The 12,137-nt window shown below is 41.4% G+C and overlaps 1 long non-coding RNA gene across 1 annotated transcript in view; it reads left to right on the forward strand.

Moving 5' to 3' along the window:
- The first annotated feature begins 2,015 nt into the window (after positions 1–2,015).
- Positions 2,016–12,137, forward strand: part of LOC138288597 (uncharacterized) — a 36,868-nt gene continuing 26,746 nt past the window's right edge. Inside the window, exon 1 of the long non-coding RNA XR_011202480.1 lies at positions 2,016–2,114. This is a non-coding gene — a long non-coding RNA (uncharacterized lncRNA). The remainder of the gene's footprint in view (positions 2,115–12,137) is intronic.

Consider the following 12,137-nt stretch of genomic DNA (forward strand, 5'->3'; position numbering starts at 1 on the left):
TTATCACCACCACTCACTGTTGCTGGACCAGGGCGGGACGTAAAAACAGGGTTCCAGTGTGAACACCCAGGAGTTTGAGAGTCCTGATCATCGCTCGAGGGTGTTCCAAAACTCTGATTTTGCGTTCCGCTACACCCTATACTGCTGTCAGGGTATATTGATGAGGATGGTGAAGACCACTGCGCACGGGCACTTGGCGCAGGACTGGTGGGGTCGTATGCCCCCGGGGGTGTATCGGGGGACATCAGACATGGGGATGCCGGGGCTTCAGAACTTTGGGTAGTACCAGCTAGAGCCTTAAGAAGCTCTATACAGTGGGAGTAGGGATCCTCTGCAGGGTGATCATTTTCCAAGGAGGGGTCATATAACACAGAGGGGATAGTTGTACACCCTGTAGGGGTTGGGGTGTGGCCAGACACCCCGGTATTAGAACTCTGGGCCCTAGGGGGAGCCGGTTGTACCTTAACAACATTTTTAAAAGACAGGTCTAAAGGTCCAGATTGCAGCTCTGGGGTCTGGAACTTCTTCCTACGACTCTTTAAGGACAACCGATTTATTTTAGGACTGCTGCACTGTTTTGGGGACCCTCCAGAGACCTCACACGGTACAAACAGTTGGGCGTTTGGTGTTGTACGATTGATACTGTCCGTTTGTCCATGCCCCATCCCCGGGATAGCTGTTGCAGAAGTGTTCGCTGTACTAGGCATTCCCTTTATGACGGTTGGTGTGGGGCCGTTAAGAGTTGTACCTGGACCATGATCGGTGGCTGTAGAGAGGTTGCAGGGTGGGTCTTGATGTTCGGGTTGGTTCACGTGTACCGATGACGCGGTGGGGTTTTGAGCAGTCCCAGTGCAGACCTTTAAAGACGACAGCCGCTGCTTAGGCTGAGGGCCGACGTCTCCGGAGCTCTGGGGTGATGATTCTAGGATGTAAAGATAGCAAAATACATATTAGGGTTAGTTATAGCTGGTATACCGGTGGGTGTGAAAGACGTTTAGACACACTAAGGACAGTATACATCAGACTCTACATTTTCTAAAAAATCACCTTTGGTTTTTCGGCTTGAGGGGCCCTTCTTAATGGGCGGGCCGTCCTTAGAACCAGGGGACTTCCTTTTGCGGGGCTGGCTTTTAAGCTTTGCATCCAAATTCCGGATCGCTTCATCCACAGGGACCCCTCGGGATAAAAAACATAAAAAATAATGTTACACATACAAGATAATACATAGACTATACGAACTCACCATGATGACCAAATATAGGTCTGATTGTAGGGCTTGTTAGGTTTTCAGAGGGGGTTACAAAAAGAACCCTAATATTTACCCGCAGAAACGTTAGCCTGTGACAAGGTGTTTGACCCATCTTGAACATGAAGGATTTGTTGGAGAGAGGCAAGCACACACCTGAGTTCAGCATCATAACCTATGCAAGCACATGGGTTCCCATTAGCAGTAAAATAAAAATAACATTCCTGACAACGTCGTTCAGAACGACCAAGGGCCTGTAACTCACCTTGCTGCACGGTCTCCATTTGCACAGGGGGTTCCCCAGACTCTTGACAGTCCTGTGTACAAGAGAGACAGATTTACCTTTAAGCACCCCACAATTCATCTTCTAGGGCAGAACCCTTCATAAAAGCACACCGAGTGTTGACATTTTTTTTTTTATTTTTTATTTTTAAATTTGAGGAAAAAAAAATATATTTTTTTTTTATATACATATATATATCAAGATTCAAATTGTTGAATCCCTATGTTCTATAAGTATAAATACATATTGACAACTGTAAAACTTTTCTCAAAAACTCTACACGGTTTAATAAACAAATTCCACATGGTGGCGCTCTTGCATAATACGAGCTCTAAGATTGTCTCTATAAGACATAGTCAGGAAAATGGATCCTAGGAGCCATGCCTGGTTTTCACCTTAGCTGAACAAGGCTGTGAACCATGTGTGGGGGCGGAGCTCAGTCTAAACTACAAGCTGAGTCAGTTCCAACAGCACCCAGTCTTTGTTTTAAAAAAAAAAGAAAATGGCCGGATGTGGATGCAACATGTGTGAGGTCCTGGGTTTTTCAGGGCAACAACAGAGGATCCAAGGCCATCCTGAACGACAGTGAGTGGGCTGGGGTACTTGAGGGGTCTGAAAAGCTTTTAGCAGGGATAGTTATTTTTTAATCATTATTATTTTAATTTATTTCAATATTTTTTTTTTATTTATATGCTTTAAAAAAACGACCTTGTAGGCCCCTAAACCCCTGGTCACACTTGCCTCATATATATATATATATATATATATATATATATATATATATATATATTTTTTTTTTAAAAGGCTGCCACATGGCGGCCTGGGGGTCTCTGAGCCCTGTGCTCAGGGCCCTCATATTTGTATTTGTATTTTTTTTTTTTTTAAATGCTGCCCTATGGGGCCTTGGGGGCCCCAATCCCAAGGCCCCCAAAACCCTGTTCCTTTCTTTTTTTCTTCATTTTATTTATATGGGCCCTAGGGCCCTAGCGCGCGAGGTCAGGGCCCCACAGACCCGGGCCTCGCGCCATTACTATATATATTTTTTTTTAAAACAAGCAAATGCCGCACTCTGGCGGCAAGCGATCGGATCCCCAAGACCTTGGGAACCCCACGAGGTCTTGGTGATCCGATCGGATGGTTTAATTACAGAGAATGCAGCGTTGAAACAAACGCTGCATTCTCTGTCTTTAAACCATCCAGGCGGTTCTCAGAACCCGCTAGGGAATCCCCAGCTGCTTCTGGGAGCCGCCTTACTCCGTGTAGGGCCCCTGGGCCCCTCCCGGAGCCCTGTGTAATTATTTAATAAGGCTGAAATGCTCTCAGGGACCGCATGGTTCCCGAGAGCATTTTAACACTATTGAATAATTACACCGGGTCTCCCGCGGCCGCGGGAGCCCGGTGTAATTATTTAATAATGCTGGAATGCTCTCGGGAACCATGTGGTCCCTGAGAGCGTTTTAACACTAGTGCATAATTACACCGGGTCTCCCGCGGCCGCGGGAGCCCGGTGTAATTGTTTAATAATGCTGAAACGCTCTCAGGGACCGCATGGTTCCCGAGAGCATTTTAACACTAATGAATAATTACACCGGGTCTCCCGCGGCCGCGGGAGCCCAGTGTAATTGTTTAATAATGCTGAAATGCTCTCGGGAACCATACGGTCCCCGAGAGCGTTTTAACACTAGTGAATAATTACACCGGGTCTCCCGCGGCCGCGGGAGCCCGGTGTAATTATTTAATAATGCTGAAACGCTCTCAGGGACCGCATGGTTCCCGAGAGCATTTTAACACTAATGAATAATTACACCGGGTCTCCCGCGGCCGCGGGAGCCCGGTGTAATTGTTTAATAATGCTGAAATGCTCTCGGGAACCATACGGTCCCCGAGAGCGTTTTAACACTAGTGAATAATTACACCGGGTCTCCCGCGGCCGCGGGAGCCCTGTGTAATTATTTAATAATGCTGAAACGCTCTCAGGGACCGCATGGTTCCCGAGAGCATTTTAACACTAATGAATAATTACAAAGGGCCCCTGGTAGGCCGCGGGCGCCCAGGAGCCCGGTGTAATTATACATTAAAGCTGAAATGCTCTCAGAGAACATAGTCCCAGAGAGCATTTTAGCATTAATGAATAATTACACGGCCTCCGAGTGTCTACGGACGACCGGAGGACGTATAATTATTCACTAGTGTTAAACTGCTCTCGGAGACCATGCGGTCCCTGAGAGTAGCGCCGAGACCCCACAAGTAACCACTTAAACAAGACCATCACACTAAATAAGTTCAGACTTTAAAAAATACAGGTCCCTACATAGTCCCAGAACCAATATGTACATATTAAGCAGTCCAAATACACCCCACATCGTAAGTGCACTCGCCCTGAAATACATGCCTATACATTGCACATTAACCCACAAGTACCAATTAAACAACCCCGCCCCACAAAACAAGTGCAGACTTTAAAAAATACCGGCAGATACACAGCCCCAGAACCCCCCCTGTACAAATTAAGCAGTACCAATACACCCCCACAAAATGAGTGCAGATTTTCAAAAATACATGCCCATACACAGGTCCAGAACCAGCAGGTACAAGTTAAGCAGTACCAATACAATCCCCAAAATAATTGCGCCCCCATAAAAATACAGACAAATACATAGCACAAGACCCTACTAGTACCATTTAAACAAAATCACCCCACAAAGTAATTACAGTATCTCAAAAATACACTAATAGCTTTTACATTTTTATTTTTTATTTATTTTTTAAAAGCAGGCATTTTACATCTCTATGTATAGTTAAACAGGTTGGTGCTAATGTCATTGTTAAACTATAGTAAAACACATACACACACCACACTGTTACAGACCTTAAGTAGAAGATGTTTAGCAGCACCAGTCTGAACTCTGCCCTTCATGTTTCCATCCATGATGTCCTGATGCGTCCCTGCTTGCCACAAATGTCAGTAGGTAGTTCAGAAAAAAGAGGCCTGTGAAGGTGGGGGGTTCTTATACTAGGCTCACATTGGTAATTATGCCTGGGCTCTGTGATTGGTGGGACCTGGAAATAGGCATCTGTTATAGGTTAGCAATACTTGTCCTTTGTAGTGTTTCAAACTTTTAATTACATGGTCATTTTTCTAATTTAAACCATCTGTGACCCCCCTGAAAGAATGCAGGCACATCTCTGTTTTAGATTAGCCATGTCACAACAAACTCTGGGGTGTTTCAAACTTTTAATTACTGGGTCAGTTCTGGGACCCCCTGAAAGAATGCAGGCACATCTCTGTTTTAGATTAGCCATGTCACAACAAACTCTGGGGTGTTTCAAACTTTTAATTATTGGGTCAGTTCTGGGACCCCCTGAAAGAATGCAGGCACATCTCTGTTTTAGATTAGCCATGTCACAACAAACTCTGGGGTGTTTCAAACTTTTAATTACATGGTCAGTTCTGGGACCCCCCTGAAAGAATGCAGGCACATCTCTGTTTTAGATTAGCCATGCCCCTCAACCTCTGTTGTGTTTCAAACTTTTAATTACATGGTCAGTTTCTAATTTAGACACCACTGTGTCCTTGGGAAAGAATGTAGGCCCATCTCTGTTTTAGATTAGCCATGCCCATCATCCTCTGTTGTGTTTCAAACTTTTAATTACTGGGTCAGTTTCTAATTTAGACACCACTGTGTCCCTGGGAAAGGCTGTAGGCACACATCTGTTTTAGATTTACCTCTCTAAATTGATAGGCTGGCTCTAACAAAAGCAGCATTTGACCATTCCCACTTTTTTGGATTAGCCAACAGTGTGGAGGTTTGACCAGACCGCCCACTTTGCAGCCCTATGCAGAGGCACCCTAACAGTCACTTGGGCATGAATGTCTGACATGTCCAGACCTGTCCCTCTCAAGCTCTGAAACCACGTGCACATCACTAAGTCATACTTTTTACATATCTCATAGGCCAAAACCCAGGGGCTAGGACCCAGACACAGGGCTAACACGTGACACCATGAGGGCCCAGCCCAATTGACAACCCCATGCACACACGTCACTTCCGGGGAGGGCTTTCAGGGACAACGGAAGTCCCAGCCACCGGATATGACGTCATATCCGGGGCGGGATAACTGTCACTTTTAATATGGTGATTAAAGGTATCCCTTCCTACTACTAAAGAGGTTTTTTTTATACATTAGTCTTGCATATTAAATCAACATTTCTGAAGATTCATCGTGGTGTGAGAAAATGTATAATTTTTCAGCAAATCAAAGCACATGAAAAATAAACATCATATTTCCTTAACACCTAAACACTATCCCATTTAATCAATAATTATTCAACACTCCCTATGCTATTATCAACCGGAGATGTCACAACAGAATATGATACATCAACAATAAAGTCTTATGTGAAGGAAGAGGTCTCACTGTACCAGTGGAATAAAAACAAATCATGTTACAAATTATGGCTAAATTGGGGAAGGTTTTACATGAGCAAAACAATAATAGCAGTGGAAAATAACTCAGTATATTGCAGCTTCACTGTGTTCTGCGAAGCTTGTGGGGAGAGGATGTGTGCACAAGGAGGAGCACTGAATGACTGACAGAGATGACTTCTATCTTGTAAAAGATAGACATTTACCCAGAAATGTGGCATAACATAGTTAATAATCATTAGAAAAGCACACTTTTACACATCAAAGAAAATGTATTTCAAAACCAACCATGTTATATCAGTCTCTACATGTGAATGTGTGTGTTTAAATCCATACTTCATACTGTTAAAAATGTACTAAACTACAAACCTGTAAAATCTCTAATATATGCTCTGAAATTGCATAAGCCAGTCATGAGAGTGACATGGCATGCAAAACGTGTCTTTATATCCTTGGTTGAACTAGTGGGGAGCTGCAGAGCTTGGATTCTGTAACTAAATAGAGTATGAAAAAGATGGAACAGTAGTGTTTTGTTTGTAAATATGGAAAAGACCAGTTATTAGCAGTTGGTGCGGTCTGGTCAGTAATATCAAACCGCATTATGTACTTGTGAGCCAAAGTGTTGCGCAGGTTCAACAGAAGAAAGAGAAGAAAGTCATCTTTGACATAGCTTAATGTATTCTACACTTGTGCTTGGCTTTCTAGACCCAGCCGTAAGAGTAGCTTGCTGGCGGTACTCCTGCTCGATTACGCGCCTGGCAAGTCAGAATCAAGGAAATTGAGACTAGAAAGAAATTGAGTAAATACCATGTTCAAAGTTGAGATGCTTATGTCAACGTTGTGAGGAAAAGACGGTGTTCACATACGTCTGAGAATTATATTCTTGTCGATGACTGGCAATAAAACTCATTAATTTGAGAAGGAAATTCGTGAAGGTACTAAAAATTCTGGTGAGTCTCAGAAAATCGATGGATGAACAGATTAAGAAGTAACTCGAGTAATGCAGCTATTCATACGTAATGTTTTTACTGACAGAGAGAGAAAGGTTTGGATCACTTCTACGAACTGTAACAGATGATGTCACGGGTATATAGATGTCGGTAAGATAAATCCCAAGAATAAAAATATAGCACTCCTGATTGTAACAGAAAGAAGTGTGAAATGGCGAAGCACTTTTTTGTTTGAAAGGATACTAATGGATAGATGTAAGAAGTATTTTTGAGGTCGCAAAGGGCCCGAAACACAGAATCGGGCCTCTTGGAAGAGTAAAAATGCTTTTTGGGATGTATAAAACCCAAATAGCAATTCAGTAACTTGTTACCCTAATGCAATTTGGGTTTTGCAAGGTTGGGGAAATATTTTTTAAGAGCAGGAAGTTTCCTTTTTTTACTTTTTCAATTCAGCCAGTTTTCCTTTAAGCAAAACAGACTCCATTCCCTTAAAAAACTGCTTTACTTAGAAGCAATCACAGACATGGTGGTCTGCTGACCCCAGCAGGCCCCCATCCCTGTGAGGGCAGAGAATCATAGTGGGTCATAAATTGCAACCTACTTCATCAATATTCATTAGGTAGGTCTGTTTGCAACCAACTACAAATTGCTACTGAAACTCGAGAGTTTTATACATTAGGATTAACGATTTCTTAATTGCGATTTGCAAAAAATCGTATACCTATTTTTTTGTCCCTCTCACCGTAGACTCAGTACAGTCCTTAAACACTTACATAAGAGGGCAAGGATAAAGCTATGAAACACGTATAAAAAAACACTGAGTAGCAAGAGAACAGAACTATTGGCAGTTAAAATTGTTAACAATTAAATGTGAAGATGTGAGCAGTGAACAGCAAATAAAGAATTTAAACAGGATTGTCAAGTAGGGACTTTGTGATTATGAGCAGGTGAATGTTTATAAACTTTCTCAATTAACAGTAAGAAATCATTGTAATTGAAGCCTCTTGTCCTATCTAGTGTATTCACTGTGTTTTTGTATGTTTGTGAAGATTTTGAAATTCTGAAGCTATTGAAGGAAATTCTGAAACTGTGGAGGAGAATTAGAAATAGAGGAAGCCATAAACTCAAAAATCATAAAAGATGCTCTTTAGAAACTTAAACATAAACACAAATAGCCAAATATACGCACAACTGTTTACAAAATACTGGTCACAATTTGCAGCTAGTATTTTAGCGATCAGTGTGATAATTTGTGAACTGATCTATGTACTAATATGCCAGTTTGAAAATTACAGATTCGTAGTGAATCGTATTTTGTCCTCCCCCATGAATATTAATGATGTAGGCCACAAATTGCAACCCACTAAGAATCGCTGCAATCACCGGGATGCTAGCAAGCTTAGAACAGCAGGCCTCCATGTCTGCGATGGCTATTTCATAAAGCAATCTTTTTTTAAAATGTAGTTTGCTTCCATTAAAGGAAGCAGAACTGCATTTATAAAGAAAAGTTTGGGTTTTACCACTGCCTCCTCTTAAACAAACTATTTTTTGTACATTCACAAAGGGAAGCGGCCAAGGCACCCCTTCCCATTTGCGAATAAAATACAACTACATTTGTTGTCTGTAAGGTATTAATGTTTTGTGACCTGAATTCAGTCGCCAAACATTAAAACATACCATTCCGATTCAGTATGTGCAAGGGACGCCCTAAACTTTCCCCTTCCTTTCTGCGAATTGACCTGTTTGGGAATGCAAAAAAAAACCTTACCATTTCTGACCCCTAGTGTTCCCCAAACCTGTAACACCCTACCCACTTGTTCAAGCCAGGAACTGAGTTAATGACTTTCAGTTGGGTCAGTTAGGTTGGACACTAAGGAATCATTCACACAGGTAACTAAGTGTAGAATAAGTTGTTTTGACAAGAATGGCACAAAAACATATCTAGGGGAATCAAAAATGCTTTCAAATTGTGGATTTTTGTGATGGCGAATAGCAGTTGTATTTAGGCTTCAAGTTGCCTGGGTAACCTACCAACCTCAGACATTACTGAAAACTAGAGACAAGGAAAATCCAGGGTGGTGTAACTTAGTTGCTCCCTCTACTTTTTTGAAGCAAGTACTGCTTCACACCTTATTACATTTTATGTTTAAAAAACAAATCCCTCATTAATGTGAGATAAACTACAGAAATTGTGGAGGATGCTAAAATTGGAACATCCATCGTTGCCCTATGTCTTGCAATAAAAAGTGTTCATGCATGGGTTCACCTTTAGCACACGACAAGAAAAGCACTTGAACAGTGCACAGCTGCAGCATTTCGGCCTGGGTTTGGACTTTAGTCGGCTGAACATATCAACCCCAGACTATCTCTTTAGGTAGAGACCAGAGGGAACCCAGGTTGATGCGGCTTTTGTGGAGTTCACCATGTTAGCGTGTCGGTACTTAATAAGCAAACTTACAAGGTGACACGTATAGGTCGATTAACTTTTTGATTTGCCTGGAGTATCCTTATCATGGGGTGACCAATGTTCTCAATAATCAGTGTACAAAATGTAATAACCATTAGACAAATCATCAGTATATAAAAGCAATCAGCATCACACCATGGCCTTTCAGACATGTATAACCACACCTCAATATACTTTTTTAGTAATTTTATTTCCCTATTGATTAAAATACTAAGTCATGAGATTAATTCATCATGATTCAATTCAAATAAAACCCAGCATCAAATTGTTAGAAGACGCCAAAATCATAAACTAATCAAAGCTTGCATCAGAGTACATTCTAAAGCATTAACACAGGTCAATAAAAGAATCAAAGGCAAATAAGTCATTCCTGATCATGAAGTTCAGCAAAACAGTCCGACAACCAATTATCTCTGTAATCTGTCAACATCATGTACAGAAACCCTCTTCTAACCCAGATTAGCATCAGCATGTGGGACTTCATGGAAAACAATTTAGGAAGCAAGAATTTAGAAAAAGCATCTAGCTAAGGAAAACTAACTAAGACAGTGCAGTTGGTACCTAGAAAGAAAAGGCATAAAAATATATTCAGTCACATTGTCATATCTACCTATCCATGGAATGGGTCAGCAACAGAGTCAGTCTTCGTCCTCAGGTCATAAATCAATCAGCATCACATCAGGCTCTGAATCAAAGAGTATGATCCCAATGACAGAATCTCAAATCACCTGTTTTCTCAATATCGCATCACAAAATCGGAATAAGGTTTACTCCCCTAACATCTGAGCTCTCTTCCCTCTGTCACGTTGTTATATCAAAGTCACCCAGACTATCACCCAATTTCCAATTGGCCAATTAGTCATATGTTATTGCCCTAACCAATAATGTCTATGCACTAAATCTATGAATTCTAATATTTCACAGTTCACATGCCGTTGATTGGTCCGCTTTATGATGTTCACATCATCCGGCTCGTCGGGTATCAAAAATGTTGCATCTTCTTCTCCAGTCAGTGTCTTCATTGTTCGAGTCCTGGGAAAGTACGTCTAGCACGCATTACACATTTTTCGATACATTCAGGAGGCATCAACTCCTGTCCGTCGGTTCCCATAGAAGCTGCAGTTAAGCATTTTATTAAACAATGAGCAGTTCACGGTTAGTTCATTTGTCAGCATTGTTCCATTGATTGTTAAGAAACTCAGCTTTCTGCATGAGGTCTGGCAAGACTAGGCCAAGACACTCTCTAAATTAAGGCCTACAATTATACAGAACATAGGTTATAATTCTCAATACGATATATTACTATATTAATCTAATATATTTTCAATATTTCATGTAGATTAATCACTCATTTCGTACAATTCCTAAATACTGATGGCCATTCTCCGAGGTCACAATTTCAAACGTGCACATTATTTTTCTACATTATTCATTTTCTACATAAGTCATTATTCAAAACACATAAACATTCATTAATAATTTTCTAATTAAAACATTTGCGTTAACAATCACTTTGTCTTACCCAGCATGCCCTACAAATGGCTTACCCTGTGGCCAGTCTCCACTGTGCACATTAGAACAAGCTGCACAGTCAGTGCTGTGGTTTTTGGGAGCTGCAGAAAAAATGGCACAACTGAACTCTGCCAATAGCCATGTGCAGGTGCCTCAGAAAGATTTTCCAACCTCGTAAACTGTGAGTTTGGGATGGACTAGGGATGGATGTATGATGTAGCTGCAGCTCACATTTTGTGCCCAGTCCTTACTGCATACATCCATAGGCTGTGTGTAGAGAGCTCTCTATATCATATAATGGGGAGAAGTACCGCCAGCCTGTTGGCAGTACTTTTCTCCATAATACCGCCATCCACCAGGGTCATAATGAGGGCTTGACTCTTCATCCTAGGTTTGACTTGTAACCCCATCATGTGGACAGTAAACCACACAATTTATCTTGCAAAGCACAGCTCTGCCCAATACTTAAATCACACAAAATGAACTGAGGATTATTCTTCATTTACCTTATTTTTACAAGGGCATCTGCTGTGACTTGATTAATAATCTATTTGTTACTGATCCCTACAACATGGACTACTTTTCCCAAGAGGGGTAGATTTGAGACTTCCACAGAATGAAATGTATAATGGTTAGCTACCTTAACAGTAAAAAAAAAACATTGGCCATTGACTTCAACGTCAGTGTATGAGCTGGGTCTACCTCCAGGACTGCTTCAAATAGGCAATCCTCCTCCCCTCTGAGGCACCATCACTGGGAATTATTTTCTGGAGAACATTGAGGGTACTCATTATTCAGAATCAATGGATTATATAGCATTTTGTTTTCCATGTTTTGCTGCAAGATTGGGAATGTAAGTATACTCATGCAAAGCTATCTCTGATCTTGCATACTCTGCACAAATGCTAGTTGGGCTGGGGACACTGACTGTGCCTGTATCAAATTCATATTTCTCTGCCTCTGAAGAATGGGATCATTCTTAATTCAATCTAGATTCTGTCAATATTCCTGCTTCCAATGCTCAATTTTAGCACAAAAGTGACAAGCAGTGCTCTGCTTTAACAAGTCAACATTGCATTAGCTCCTGAGCTGTTCACAATTCCTCTTCCACAACCTTGCATTTGCATTATTCCATTTACCATTTTCACACCTTGCATTGAGGACATTCCATTCATTCCATCATTGTCAAAATGTATATAATCCAAATCAGAACCCATCAATTGATTCCTATTAATCCTGCCAAAATCCTTCA

This window comes from Pleurodeles waltl, chromosome 4_1, assembly GCF_031143425.1.
Source record: "Pleurodeles waltl isolate 20211129_DDA chromosome 4_1, aPleWal1.hap1.20221129, whole genome shotgun sequence".
Taxonomy (NCBI): domain Eukaryota; kingdom Metazoa; phylum Chordata; class Amphibia; order Caudata; family Salamandridae; genus Pleurodeles; species Pleurodeles waltl.